Raw genomic sequence first — 16,747 nt, forward strand, 5'->3', positions numbered from 1 at the left:
CCTACATGGTGAAACCCCGTCTCTACTAAAAAATACAAAAAAAATTAGCAGGCATGGTGGTAGGCACCTATAATTCCAGCTACTCGGGTGGCTGAGGCAGGAGAATCACTTGAACCCAGGAGGCGGAAGTTGCAGTGAGCTGAGATCGTGCCATTGCACTCCAGCCTGGGTGACCAAAGCGAAACTCTATCTCAAAACAAAACGTAAGTGCCTTCACTTACTTACTATTTAAAAGTATTGCCAAATTCTCTAGGAAAGTTTAGATGATTGAAAATGAATACCATATAGTTTTCTTGGTTTCCGTGTGTCCCCAGATTCCCCAAGTTGTCTAACTGAGAGAGTTGTGAAAAACCCAGGCTCCTGTGTCAGCCCAGGTTCTACCTCTGTGTGACAGGAAGAAAAGCCTATCGACTTCGCTCAGCCTTAGTCTCCTGACCTCAAGGTTAAGGTGCAACCATTTTAAAGTGTTACTTTGTGAAATTTGAAAGAAAGAGCAAGGTAAAGGCAGAAACAAAGTGTGTTGTTCAACATTCATGCCACTGCCTAACATATTCCTGAGACCCAGCAGCCAAGGGGCAAGTGTCAGGGAAGCAGTCACTGAATTGGAACAGTTGAAAATGGTGAAAGACAAAGGAAATGAGAGCACCCTCATCTGGGCATCATCTTCTTGGAGGGTAAAAAAAGAAAAAAGTTGTAGAGAAAATACAGTGATGAGAACAATTTTCCCACTTCAAGCACCAGATGGTACCATTGACCCAGAGCATCCAAACTTAGAATCTGGTAAGAAGGGAGAAAGAGTTGCCCTGAGTGCATCAGAGTGGGAATGAATTTTGGTATCTGGAAATTTACACGAATAGGCTATCTGTAAGATGTATTTTTTGTTATTTCTTTTTTCAACTTGGGGAAAGACTCTTGGGAATATTACAGGGGCACTTGAGACAGAGATAAAGAGCATGCTTTTCTGGGAAAAACAAGTATTTCAGAAGCAGTATAATGGAATAGTGTGTAGCCCAGAGAACTTTACCTTCACAAAGAGTGGCTGGCATTTTACCTCCTGGCAAAAGACTATCTGCTTCTCCAAAAGGAGAAATGGTGGCTGATTTGGTCTGCCAAATCTGGACCATAAAATTGCAAACACTGGACCAAGCCTCACAATTCAAGTGACCTTTTTTACTAATACCTAAAGTGACTCCATTAACATACAGTTTTAAATAGAAAACTCAAAGAGTTGACTCATACTATGTAACTATATTTAAAAGGAGTTGACAGAAGTATAGTAACAGATCATATATTCAGAAAATTGCAATACACTAATATAACCTCACTATGTCATGGTCCAAAAAACAATCTTAGTTCAATGATTCATCACCACTTAGTTGCTAAATAACTAACAAAAGGAGGCGAGGAGGAATTGAGCTGTAACATTTTTCTGTTTCCTACATAGGATAGGAGCAGAAGTAATAGGCAGTGAATTTGCAGTATTAAGGTAAGCTGCCCCTGTGTTAATATCTACAGATCTAATCAAGGCTCCAGCTGATTTAGGAGTTAAGAAGAAATCACTTAGGCAGACAGTAAGGGTATGGGAGTCCTCAGTAAGGCCATTTTTTTTTTATGAAAAGCAGCCCCAAATCATTTTCTAACAAAGAGCAGCCTGTAAAGTCGTGCTGCAGACATAACAAGCAAGCTGGGAGCTTGCATGGGTGAATGCCAGCAGGAACTAAGGACTACACATGTTCAAGATGGCAGCTCCATCTTCCCTTTGTCAGCCACGTGTACAGTAAGAGGCAGATAAGATGTCCCCCATCAACTGGAAAGCCCATTTGCGTAATAAGATTAGTGTGGGGTGACCAGGCTTCCCTGTGCACTACGTAAATGTCATACCTCACTGAACCAATCTGTGAGCCCTAAGTAAATCAGACACGGCCTCCTCAAACCTGACTATAAAATTCACCACATTCACCACCCACTGGTCCTTTCTGCCCGGAGACCCCTTTGTCTATAGAGAAAGCTATTTATCTTTCTCTTCTCTTCTGCCTATTAAACATCCACTCCTAAACTCATGTGTGTCTGTGCCCTAAATTTTCCTGGTGCCTGACAATGAACCCCAGGGCATATACCCCAGACAACATAGCCACTTCACAGCTACCAGGTCTCCCAACCATCTTCTTCCTCTATGTTTGAAAGTAATTTTCAAAATTGAGTTGTAATTTTAGGAAAGTTAACAAATAAAATTTATCATAAAGTTAGCAAAGCTTAGGAGTTTGATGAGTTTTTAAGTAAAATGTCCAGTCGTGTAACCGCCAGACAGATAAAGACTAGAATAGTTCTCTTCTGTATCTTTACAGACACAGGCTCCCTTTTACACTCCACACTTAGTCAACATTCTGCACCTGAAGTTAACGACCATTCTGACTTCTATCACCATAGTTTTGACTGTATTTGAGAATCATACATGGAATCATACACTATGTGATGTTTTATTTCTGACTCATTTCACTCCACATAGTTGTGAGATTCATCCATATTATTACGTTTGTCAGTAGGTTTTTTTCATTGCTGTGTATAATTACACTATGTAAATACAACACAACCTATTTCTCAGTTATAGTTTCGATGGAAATTTGGGTTATTTCCAAATTTAGACAATTATGGCCTGGGGGCAGTGGCTCATGCCTGTAAGGCCAATGTTTTAGGAAGCCAATGCAGGCAGATCACTTGAGCCCAGGAGTTCGAGACCAGCCTGGGCAATATTGTGAAACCCTGTCCCTATGAAAAATGTAAAAATTAGCTGGGCATGATCGGGAGGCTGAAATGGGAGGATCGCTTAAACCCAGGAGGTCAAGGCTGCAGTAAGCCATGATTGTACCACTGCACTCCAGCCTCAGAGAGAGTGAGACCCTGTCTCAAAATGTTTTTAGACAATTATGAATAAAGCTTCTCTCATCATTCTTGAACATGTCTTTTAGTGAACCTAAGTATTTGTTTCTGTTGAGTAGGATTGTTGGGTCATAGGGTAGAAATGTATTCAGCTTTGGTAGGTGCTGAAAAACAGTTTTGTAAAGTGGTTGTAGCAATTGAACACTCCCACTGATAGTATGAGTGAGTTCCATTTGTTTAGAGTCTCACCAACACTAGGTATCATCACCTTTTTCATGTTAGCCTTTCTGGTAGAAAGACTAACATTTCTGATAATGTGATCTTATCACACTGCGGTTTTAATTTCTGTTTTTACTAATCACTAACAATGTTGAACATGTCTCTGTGTATTGAGGGGGTGGGATTTGGATATGTTACCTTGAGAAGTCTGTTCAAGCCTTTTACACATTTTCAGGGGCTATCTTTTTATAATTGATTTGTAGGAGTTTTAAAAAAATATATTCTGGATATGGGTCCTGTTTTGGATGTATGTATTACAAGCATCTTCTCTGGGAATTGCCATTTCATTTCACTCCATTAATAGTGCCTGGGAGGCTGAGGCGGGAGAATGGTGTGAACCCGGGAGGCGGAGCTTGCAGTGAGCCGAGATCACACCACTGCACTCCAGCCTGGGAGACACAGCGAGACTCCGTCTCAAAAAAAAAAAAAAAAAAAGAAAAAGTGCCTTTTAATAAATTTTAATGAAGTTTCTATCAATATTTTATTTTATGGTTAGTGCATCTCATACCCTGTTTAAAACGATTCTGCTTATTCCAGTATCATGAAACTATTTTCCCTTGTTTGCTTCTAAAGTGTAATTGCTTTAAGTCACAATCTATACTCCATCTTAAAAGATTTTTGTTTTCTTTGTGGTAAACATAAGAATCAAAGTTCACTTTTTAAATATAGATATCCAATCGACATCAGCTTAGCACAAATCGTTGAGAAGAGTCTATGTTCCTCACTAAGCTTAGTATGGTAAGCCATTTAGTCCAAAAATTTTTTTAGTTTTATTTTGAAGCTTCTACTCTCTTTTTTTAAATCACAAATTGATTTTAAATTTTATAAAGTTCTTTTCTATATCGATTTACATAGTGATGTGGTTTTAATTTTTAAGTTATAATAAATTATATATTTTTATTTTCTAATACTAAAGCAAGCTTACTGTGATATGGGAAAAATCTATACCAACCCTCTTTTTCTCTATACCAACATTCAATACTTCTGTGACCAGGTATGTGGGTTTTCTCCCACATTGACCAATTTTCCAATGCCAGCAGGGTGCCCTGCAACTCAGTTCAATTATAACACTAAACAAAGTTAGTAGAGAACCTACAGGTTTGGGGCTCAGTCCTACAAGACTGTCACCAGCTTTGGGTGTCAATTGCTAGTAGTAGGTTCCCAGTGTTAAATCGAGTTTAGCCCAAAGCTGCCTCCTTACATATTTTAAGTTTGGCCTAAAGGTTTCTCTGTACATTGTGAACTATAACAAGTGGAGGTGTAAACAGACTGTAGCCTACTCTTGTGCTAATCACCACGTTTTGGCCAATCAAATGTGCCCACCAGTTTGAACCACGTTCAAATAAGGCAAACGCGGAACTATATCCAATCCCCTGTTTCTGTACCTCACTTCTGTTTTCTGTCCATCACTTTCCTTTCTCTGTCTATAAAGCTTCTTCTACCACGTGGCTGAGTTGGAGTCCCTGAGCCTACTCTGGCTTGCGAGGCTATCCGATTCGTGAATCATGCATTGCTCAATTAATCACTTTTAATTTTAATTCAGCTGAAGTTTTTCTTTCATCACCAGCTTACCCACAATTTCTGTCTAATTGGCTACAAATGAGAGGTTCCCATAACCCCCTTCTCTGCTTTACTATTTTGCCAGAGCAGCCCACAGATACCAGAAAAACCATTTACTTACTATCGCCAGTATATTACAAATGGTATTTCAAAGGATACCAATGAACGGCCAGATGAAGTGATACGCAGGGCAAGGTCTGGATAACTCCTGAGCACAGGAGCTTCTGTTCCATGGAGCTGGGGTGCACCTTCCTCTGGGCACACGGATGAACTCACCAACCCAGAAGCTCATTGAAATTTATAGTTTAGGGATTTTTATAGAGTCTTCATTATGTAGGCATGCACAATTAACTCAATCTCCAGCCCTTCTCCCCTTCCCAGAGGTTGAGGAGTGGGGATGAACATTCCAAGTTTCTAATTATGACTAGCCCCAGCCAGGACCCCACCAAGGATCCCCTCATTAGAACAAAAGATCTCCTATTACGCAGGAAATTCCAAGGGATTAAGAGCTCCATGTCAGGAACCAGGCTCAAAGACCAAATATTAGAACAAAAGACGAACCTAGCACCCCTACTGATCAGGAAATTACAAGGGTTTTAGGAGTTCTGTGCCAAGAACAGAGGGCAGAGACTACCTATCTATCTGACTGTCTATCTATTTATATCTGTAACTATATTTTTAATTGTGTTACACTTAAATTCTTAGGATAAACTAAACAGTCATAGAACATTAACCCATTTATACATTGCTGTATTTGGTTTACTAATATTTTGCTTAGGAATTTTGCAAACATCCCTATGATAATATTAGCCTGTAATGTTTCTTTCTCATATTGATCTTTTTGGATTAGTATCAAGGTTATTCTAGCTTCATAAAATGAATTGGAGGAGAGTCTATATACTCTTTCTCAATCCTCTCGAAGGACTTACATATGATTGGCACTACATATTTCATAAGCATTTCATCAAACTCACCAGTGACACTATCTGGAAATCAGAGTGTTTGGATTCTCATGAATAGGCAGTAAGAGTGTATTGATTGTGAAATCACAAGCAAGAAAAGAGATGCATATATATATATATACACACACACACACATATACACATACATATATACACATACGTGTGTGTGTGTGTATATATATATATATTTAGTGTGTGTGTGTGTGTGTGAGAGAGAGAGAGAGAGAAATTTTGAGGTCTGGTAGGAAGAAACCTAACATGAGTCACTTTGGTAGAGATTCACAGCCTGTTAACAGTTCCTTCCCAGAGGAACCCATGGCCATTGACACAGTCACTATGCATCAAGAAAGGGAAATACAAAGACCTTCTAGGGTCTGTTAGAAATGGTTTCTGAACTGCTGCTCATTTTCAGAGACATGAATGATACGGTGTCCACCAGTCAGACAGGGGTTGATAGACATCAGGTGATAGATGGGGTTTTAGCACAATCCTAATGGGACTGAAGACCCAGAATGAATAATGAAAATAGATGTACTTAGCATTGGATGCAACATCCACATTGGTTTTCTGACATGAGAAGTGGGGGCCATTCTGGTAGGAAGGACCAAACTGGGTCTCCCTCTCTGCTAAAATAGGAAACCAAAAGCAGAAATTCATCCCTGGGGAGAGGCAGAGACTAGACTAGCACAGCTATCAAAGACCTGAGGGATGCAAAGGTTTGGGGGATTCTTACCATAAATGTTTTGGTTTGTCTACATTACTGGTATACAAGCCAGATGGGCTGTGACAAATACAGCAGATTATTACAAGTTATTTCAAGTGCTAAGGCTGATCATAGCAACAGTTTCAGATGTGGTGTCTTTACTGAAGGAAATCCACACTTCTCGTGCTACCTGGTATGCAGTTAATGACCTGACAAGTGCTTTATTTCCCACTCCAAGCAAAAGCAGTTTGTATTTATATGGCAGGGACAACAATTTACCTTTATGGTATTCACGACTGTGTAAAACTTTACTATATTGTCTCATGGTTGGGTAAGTTCTCTCGTTCTCTCTCCCAAGAGGATCCAGAGGAAGCTTATTCACCCCAATAGCTCACAGAATATGATGATTGTTTGTTATATAGATCAAATGATGCTAATTGGATCTGGTGACCAAAAAGTATAAAGCACTCTAGATGCCTTAGCAAAACATGTGAAGCCAGAAGATAGGAAACAGACTTTTAGAAAGTTTAGGGGCCAGCCTAATGATAAAAGTCTATTTCTATATTGACTATATAGACTACAGTCTATTGGTCTATAGAAAGTTGACATTTTCCTCTTAAAGTTAGAAAAGGTGCTGAAACTTGCTCCACCCATGATTACAAAAAAGAACCAACGTGTTGGCTTTTGGAGGTCACATATGCTATCTTTTGTTATGTTTCACTAGATACTCCATAAAATCCTTGTATCAATACCACCATTTGTGGGTTAATATAATGGCTTACCCATTGCCATGGATTGCCACTCCACATCATTTCCATCCAGAAAACCTATGTTTTTCTTTTTCTTTTCCTTTTTTTTTTTTTTTTTGAGATGGAGTCTCGCACTGTCACTCAGGCTGGAGTGCAGTGATGTGATCTCGGCTCACTGCAACCTCCACCTCCCAGGTTCAAGTGATTCTCCTGCCTTAGCCTCCCAAGTAGCTGGGATTACAGGCACCCACCACCACGCCCAGCTAATTTTTGTATTTTTAGTAGAGATGGGGTTTCACCAGGTTAGCCAGGTTGGTCTCGAACTCCTGACCTCAGGTGATCCACTCATCTTGGCCTCCCAAAGTGCTGGGATTACAGGCATGAGCCACCGCACCTGGCCCAGAAAACATATTTTATAACAAAATAAATGCAGGGATGTGCTCATGCCTACAGGATGCTCTTTCTTATGTGTACTCACAGGCAGAAGCAGCTTGCTCAACAGAATAGTGGAATGCCTTGCTGAAGGTTCTGTTATAGTGCTAGCTGGGAGATACCAGTTTTCAAGGTTGGAATGCCATCCTGAAGGATATGGTATGTGCCCTAAACCAATGGCCAATATATGGCACTGTCTTCCCCTACAGCCAAAATGCACATGTTTGTGAATCAAAGGACAGAGGTAGGAGTGAGATCTCATAACTAACATGAAGAATTTTTTATTCCTGTTCTGGAGCTCAGTGGGTTTGGAAATCCTAGTACCAAAGAAAGGAATGCTTCCACCAGGCAACATAGTGATAGTTGTAATTCACTAAACAATGCCAAATTGGGGCTTTTCATGGTACTGAACCATCAGGGAAGAGCAAGATTGTACTGTCCAGTGTACACAGTGGACTTATTAACAGGGAAAAATTGAGCTGCTGCCACTCATCAGAGGTCAGGAAATCTGTATCTATGACTCAGGGTATTCACTGGGGCCCATCCAGCTAAGGTGCTGGCAAGAGAAAGGGGAAATGGAACAGGCAGTAGAAGATGACAAATACATGATCCTCAAGTTAGACCGTAAAATCAATTACCAAACTGGGGACTATGGCAGCTATGTTTATTCCTTATTTCGTTCCCCCATTTTCCTTCACTATCTTATAGTAGAACACTGATAGTGGCTAATGTTTAAAGTTTCAGGTGAAAGTAAAACTGAGTTTATAGCACCCCTTGATGCTATAGTAGCTGGCAGGACTTCACTTGTTCCCTGTGATGAATATAAAATCTTTTTCAGCCAGGTTAAGGCAAGAGTAGATGTTGAAGGAAATGGTGTGAGTAGTGACAGACATATTCCATTTGCCTTCCATCCATGCCCCCACGCCTTGCCACTCTGCTCCCTGCTGACCTGCATGAACTGCTACTTCCATCTTACAGGAACTCCCTTGGCCTTTGGTTTCTGATTTGTTTTGGCTACCGGGAGCCCCAGCAGGAGAGAGAAGGATAGAGGAGAATGAAGTAGACTCTTTCCCTGCATAGCTGCTTCTTTCTAGATCAGCCTGTCTACACCACCCTCTCTTTTATTCTCCGTGGACCACTCCCTCCCCTCATCCCTTTGGGCCAATTGGTGATAACAGCTCTGTTGTTACTAGACACAGGGTACTTCCGTCTTCCTTGTGGCCTCTCCTATCCTAATTTGAGGGCATCTTCTTCCTGCTGGGACCCCGACTGCTACAGGTTGTTTATCTACATTCTCCTTCCCCCCACATGCCTGCACAACTATGACTCCAATGATCCTAAATGATTCCCTTCTCCCTTCTTTTGGAGCACATAGCAAAGAATCTTTTTATTCAGTTTAATCTCTTATAAAAGGAGGTACTACTGTATCTTACGCTTTTTGCCCAACAAAATCCTACAGGCAGGGAATTATAAGGGCCTTGCTCTCTACTTAGATGAGGTGGGGAAGGAAGGATCAATACAAATAAATGCCTTAAAAATATATTCTGTTATAAGCTTCCCTGGCTGACAATTTGCCTGCTTCCAACCCAGACATGAATGTGCTGCCCCCGCTCAGCGGCCTCATCCACAGCCCACTTGGCAGTAAAAATCTAATCAAAGGAGGGCAGATGCATTTCATTGCTATGTCAACCCTAATTGATTGGCTCCTGATGCATGGTGTTGGGAACAATTCTGAGGCCTCATCCCAGCTCAGCAGGAAAGAGTACTGTAATCAATTAGGGATGCCTATCCAGGGAGGTGACCAGAGGTACAGCAGACAGAGCTATGTTTATTATTCCCCATCTAATCTCTCCCTCAGCAGCAACCCCTTTCTTGGCTAGTTAACCCTCAGGTGTTCAAGAGGCCATTTCTCTTAAATAAGAGGTCAAACTGGGTGCTAGGGCAAGAACTGTAGGTTTCAAATTATTATACCCTTTTCTATGTAAGAGTGGTTGTTCCATACAGGTTTCTGCTAATACTGGTTTAATAGACATTGGTGGATGATGATTCTGTATCATCTCATAGTCCTGCTATGTTTTCAGAGCTTTCTTCCTTTAGCCCTTTTTAAAAATAAATATGGACCAAAGTTTATGTTAACTTAACAGAGGAGTTGTAATATTAAATAATGACTCATTGAAGAATGAAGTGGAGAGATTTTTTACCCTCCTTTCAGCAATTGTTCTGCATATCTTTCCCCAGGTCCTCAAAGTCAGATTCAAGGACATCTCCACGTTTTGTTGTGTCTACCTCTAGTTCTGGCCCTATTCTTGAAATAAACAAGGAGCCAACAGCCTCTGCCTGCCAATCACTGAAACTCAGCATTGGCAATCTGGCATATCTGGTTTAACACTGAGCTGCTACATTGGTCTCTCAACAGACTCATAGTCCTATATTTTGGTTGCTGTGATGAGGAGCCTTGATTCTTGGGACTGGGTTTCTGCTTCATTCCTTCTACCATCTCTGAGAATGAGGCTTTGAGTCCCTTGCAGGAAGGAGTCTTCCTACTCCTTAAAAATCCTCCCAAGTGATGACTCTCGACTGCAAATCCCCTTCTCTGCAATCTCCTCACCTCCAGGGGGCTCTCCCATATCATTTTTGCAGCCCTCCCCACCCATGGATGCCTGTTAGATATGCCTTAGTCTTTGTTCTGACCTATATTGCTGCCTCTTTTTAGGGTCAGCTCCACTGACCCATGTCTAAATCTGGGCGGATAAGTCCTATAATTGGTGTACACTCTATTCTCCACCTCTACCTCCACATCGCTGTTGTGGAGTCGTGAAGATGTGCACAGGCTGAAACTTCAGAGCAGGATTTGCCTTTAGATGCCAGACAGGTCACATAAATGAGCACCACTGATCAGGTGGGAACTGTGTAAACCAGAGAACAGATGCCCAGTGAAAGAGGGGCATACACAACTCAACCTTTGCCAGTGGAACCCAGAAATCTAGATTATGTGGAGCCTCTCAAATCGTTAATATTGTCAACTAATTCACAAGTTTCTTAACACTATTCTAATCCACACGGCATTGGTTTGTGAGTTCTACTCTAAAGTGAGAAGGTGAAATGTAATTTTCTAGCAATACAACTAATGTTGATCTTCCCACATTCCTGCTTACCAATTATTTCAAATGACTTGAGCAGTTTGCACATAGTGGAGAGCTCATCAAGAATTTCCCTATATACGAAAGAGAACATATTTGGAAAAAAAGTCTTTCTTGGCTGGATAGCATTAAACACTAATTCAAAATAAAACTTGATTTCAAGCCACATTTATTCACTAAGAAATGAGACGAAAAGAGACCAAATGAATCAGCCAGATGATTCCGGCTCTTTAATCACCAGCATCACTATTGCTAATTGAATCTTCAATGCATATTGGCTTCACTCCCTGAGGTGCACTAAAACAAATATTTAACACATGTCTCCTTAAGATGAAAGATTTCACATGTTTGAAATTAAAAGCACCCATAAATTGCAGCAAAGGCAGACTATGGCATCTAAATAGAGGACTGCAACCTTGTAGTGGAGACAATACCATTATTCATTGGATCATTGAGGTTCAGAACCAGAAGGGTTCTTATGACTACAAGTTTCCTGATAAAATTTACAAAGCCTGGCTGTCAGTGTTCTTAACCAACATAATGAAGGTGACACCTATGCATTATCTTGAATCTATCTCTTGCTGCTTTTATTATGGAATCAGATTTTTGATGCTGATTGGGTTGTAATGGTCAACTGTTTGGTCATTAAGACCATTAAAATAACCAGATGTTCCCATTAATTGGCTGGCAATTGACCTGAATTTTTTATGATGTAGTTGATTCATTGTTGCATTTTGATTTGGTTTCCAAGGTAGAGAGTTGACAGTGAGTGAAATATTCAGCATTTCTGACAAATGTCCCTGGGCCCTTTCCAGCTGTAGAGTCTTAAATTTCATCTTTTCATATTCATAGAAGAAAAGAATGTGGAAAAGCTAAGTTTGGGCACAAAATAAGCCAAATTGCAGTGAGCTAATTGCCTTGCGAAGTATGCTTGTAAATGAATATTAATCAGAACAGGAAGTGACTGTGAAAAAGCAAGGATCCATCTTTAAAGTTCAGTTGAACCCTTCAAAAAACATTTTATTCAAAAATGTAACTAAGAACATATCGCATATATATATACACACACACACACACACATATAAATTAACTTTAGAAGATACATTTTGCCCCACTGTACTGCAATTATATATTGTATTGTCTGTGATTAAAACAGGGCCTATAATATACACAAAAATATTTAAAAAATTATATTTCAAGAAATAAGTGTTGCCCCTTTGTAATAACAGATTTGTGCAGTATTGGTCCTGGTTGAAACAAACCTAAATTTAATATTTTTTCAAAGGGAAACAATTAAAGAAGACAAATTTTAATAATATTAAAATGTGAGGAAATGTTAAAGCTATAAAAATATAATGACCACTAGGGAGATGTAGAGACCTAGTGAAGATGTTAGTCACTTTTTTTAAAAAAATTAAAAATAAAGTGAAGCATGGTTTGATGTTTTACTCTTGCTTTTTCTTTTGATTTTTCGTTTATTCATTCCAAATATTATTAATTCACAAAAAAACACCTGCCTGCTTTTCTAAGTGTGATACAGAGTTCAACAGCATTGGTATTCCACTCACAGCTTGTTACAAATGCTGACTCCACCCCACCAAAGTCCCCCAACCTCTGCCCCGACAGCTGAATCAGAATCTGATTTACATCTTCAGGTGATGTGTATGCACATTAAACTTTGAGAAGCACTATTCTACAGGGCACTAAAACAAAAATTAAAAGTAACAGTGGTTCCTGACCTCGAATAAGTCATAATCTAGGTAGGCAAATAGATCAAGTGAACAGGTAACTATAGAACAAGTGTCAAAGTATGTACCAAGCACTTTGGGGACACAGAGGAGAATGTGTGTACTTTAATGGAGGCAATGATTGAAGAGGTAGAAAATTTAGAGTTGGATCTTGAAGACCAAGCAAAGTGAAAAGCATTCCCAGAAGAGAAGGCATGTGACAGGTTAGGGAATGGTAGCACTTTTCATAGAGTGGACTGGTAATAATTTGAACCAAGGGGCTGTGATGGGTGAGTAAGGCAGGATAGCAACCATTGCAGGGACCTGGCAAGAGAGTATGAACTTTGTCCTTGGGACAATGAAGAGAAATCAGAGTTTTGAAGAAGGGGCATGACTTTATCACAATTCTGTTTCAGAAACGTGTGCAGTGTATGCAGGCCACAAAAGATGAGGAAGCTGCCAGTAAGTAGGCTGTTGCCAGGCCTGTATTCAGGAGCTAGGAAGGATTTAAAAGACCAGTGGAGGACAGGATTGATTGGGTGTGATTTTTGACCACTGAGGTCCATTTAACCAGGGTATCTTTAATACCTATAGAACTCTGAAGTGATGGATATTCAATACATGGCTTTAGAGGTTTTACATCCTCCAAATGCTCACAAAGAAATTCATTTATGCCATGTGTACACACTGCCTTGAAGGAAGTTTTACAGTCTTTCTCAAATAAATTCAGAGTCAAGTTTTACCAGTTTTATAAGAGGATTATATTTTTCACAAAGATCATCCCCATTATTTCTTGGTTCAGTTCCATTACATTCAACGCACATGAGCTGAATCAGATGATTCTTCTCTAGACATTTTTTCTTTATCATCAGGTAGGATCTAGCCCATTAAGCAAGAGAACCAAACACCATTGTATTCCAACAATAAAAAGGACATCAGAATCTATCCAAATAGAAACAAAGTAAGCAACAAAAATGAGCAACAAAAAGTTTTAAATAATGCTAATTCTCATTGGCTTAGACTTTCTATCCTAGAAAGGTTAAATAATTAATCAGTAAGTCAGCATACCTTTATTGAGGTTGCCTATGTGGCCTTTGCACAGAGTCACAGATATTGATAGAAAAAGAAGTAAAAATGCTATTCTATAATTAAGTATGGATTATAGACACATGTGTATATAACCACTCTTAGAAGTAAAGATTCAGGCTCTGGAACCAGACTAGGTTCAAATTCTTACTGACTGTGACCTTTGGCAAATTATTTAAACTTTCTAAATCTCAAGTTCTTTACCTGTAAATAATAATAGTATCCTAACTCATAGGTTATTTTAACTATTAAATGAGATAAAACATGTGAAACTCTTAGGATGGTGCTTGACCTACAACAAGAGCTCGGTCAATGTTAGCTTTTACCATCCTTATTAGGAGACCCATTGGAATTGGCAGGGGAAGACCTGCCAATTCCAACAGAAAGGTCAGAGGGTGGCATTTGAACCAAGCCTTGAAAGTTAATCAGACAGTCTTCCAGAGAACAAGGTAAGAGGAAGAAGGGGAGTGGGAAGAAGCAGCAGCGGTGTAAGTAACAGCTGGGAGAGGTGTTTTAGGACATTCTGTGTTGAATAGTCTAGGAATATAGGGGAGAACTGCAACAGTCCAAGGGGATGAGTGTGAGGGGCTTAGCTAGGGCCACTGAACAGGGACTGAAGACGAGGGAATGTACTGTAAAAAACAGTAAAGTCATAAGAAAAGTGCCCCCTAGCTATGGTGGGTAAGGTCAGTGTAGGCCTCATGATGACTTCCTCTCCAACTTGCCTCTTGGGTAGGTCGGGATCCTGTTAACTAAGACTAAGAATACAGGAGGAGACAGATTTCAAGACATGATGGTAAATTTAGTTTTAGGCATAGTGATTTTAGGACCATGTGGGACATTCAGATGGAAATGACCAATAGCAGTTGTATAAAGTGGTGGCACATTATAGGAGCTCAGTGAACATTTGCTAAATAAACCATAGCACATGAGAGAAATATCTAAGCTGGAGATAGACTTCATCTCAACAATGTAAATGCATGCACAGATTTTTTTATAAGTATCTGGGAACATTCTTTAAAACAATAACTCATTTATTTTTCAAAATAAATATAACTGTTGCTTTTGCTAATTATAAAAGCCATACATACCTATTGTATACATAATCAGATAGTAAATTAAAGAATAATGAGAAAATGTGAGAAAATACAGTAAATTTTAAAGAACAATGAAAAAATCACCAGTAACCCAATCCCATTACCCATAGATAATGACCCAACATTCTGTTTTATAACTTTTCAGACTTTTGTGATGAAATTTACATACATACATTTTTATAAGATTTATTCATATCTATAATGTTTTGTATCCTGCCTTTTCTATTAGCAACTTAGAGATAACTATCCATGACTCTATAAATAAATATGACTGTTTCAGTAGCTGCTTTGTATATCACTGTACATATGTTCCATAATTGTACATACACATATCCCATTTTGCAGATACCCCAAAAAAAGGGAGTCCCCCCTTTCTTGATATTATAAACAATACAGCAAGACCCTTGGAAATACATAATGATTCACATGTCCAGCTGTTTCCTTAGGATAATGTCCTAGGGTAAATTCCTAGAAGTGAAAGTTCTAGTTTAAAGGAAATGCCCACTTAAAATTGGTAATATGCCAAATTGTCGTCCAAAAGTATTTACTAATTTACCTTACCAAAAGCAATACAAAAGAATCCCAATCCTCAGCCCTAGTCTGTCACCATCATTAATGTCAGCTTTGAAACTTTTAGTAAGAAAGTTTAGCATACTTATCATTTCTATGTGCTGAGAATATTTAAAATTCACTCTTTCAGCAATTTTGAAATATACAATATGTTATTAATTATAGTCACCATGCTGTGCAATTGATCACCAGAACTTATTTTTCCTGTCTAACTGAAATGTTGTATATTTTGATCAACATCTCCCCTTTTCCTATCCACCCCTTTCAGCTTCCAGTAATTCCCATTCTACTCTCTGTTTTTGAGTTTGACTATTTTAGATTCCATATTAAAGTGAGATTGTGCAGTATGTGTCTTCCTGTGTCGGATTATTTCACTTAACATAATGTCTTCCAGTTTCATCTATGTGCTACAATGTATACATGTTTCAAAACATCACATTGCATCCCATAAATATAATTATTATTTGTTGATTAAAAATAAAATTTAAAGAAAGAGAAAAGACAGGTAAGCTAAGGCCTGATCTTGAAGAGACTTGTAATTCTGGAGAAAGATTCAGACGTGGGTGGTGACTGGAGGAGTACTTGCCTTCCAGGTGGTATTGAAGCATGGGGGTGAGTTTGATCATCCAGGGTGAATGTATAGTGTGAGAAGGAAAGTGAGCCTAGGACTAACCTCTGAGAAATCCTTCAATAAAAGGGACGGATAAAGAAAGAGGAGCCAGTGAAAAAGATTAGGAGAAATTAGTCAAAGGAGAGACAGCAGGAGACAGGGAGACGAGTGCTCTAGCTAAGGCAAGGGGTCTGTGTCTTCAACAGGTTGCTGTCACCGACTCCAAAGTTGAATTCAAGTCCATGATTCCTCTAAGTCCTCTGTTGATCTCATTAACCAGAGTCAGGGAGGGTCATAGAAAATAATTAACACTATATACTAGACATTTTCAGAGACGTGAGAATATTCATTTATCTTTCAAGTTAGGTGGCCCAGAGCAATGTGAGCTCTGTGGAATTCCTATTAATGGTTCTAGATAAGACACCAAGAGATTGAAAACCCCACAGTTAAAAAGCTTGATCTCACATCATCAAATAAAAAAGTCTAAGTTATTCCATTAAAGTAAGACTGAAGATGCAGATGTAGATATTATAGAGACAATGGATAAAACATGACTAAGAAACGCAACAAAAAGTAACTTCCAAAGTAAGAAAAAATTGTTCCTCACCTATACACTTTTTAATATCTGGCATGGGTAAAACTTCTGCTTAAGTGGAAAAGAATTTTTTAAGAATCAGGTGAGCCTGGTTTTTAAAAAAACTTTTCACTAAATCCAAGACTTGAAAGTCACTGCCAGTTAACCTTCCTAGCCTCCAAAACAAAATAAGCTCCTTAAAAAATATGATATATAATGTGGGATTGCAAGAGCAATGTGAATACAGCATGAAGAGATTTAAACATTTTAAAAGAGGTTTTTTCCCTCAAGTGTGAGCAAAGCTCTTTTTGGCTTAATATTTTTAGCAAAAAGAAGTCTTTTGATCAGAAATTCTCACAAACTATATAGGTAACTGCTAGA

The sequence above is a fragment of the Papio anubis genome, chromosome 7, assembly GCF_008728515.1.
Source record: "Papio anubis isolate 15944 chromosome 7, Panubis1.0, whole genome shotgun sequence".
Lineage (NCBI taxonomy): Eukaryota > Metazoa > Chordata > Mammalia > Primates > Cercopithecidae > Papio > Papio anubis.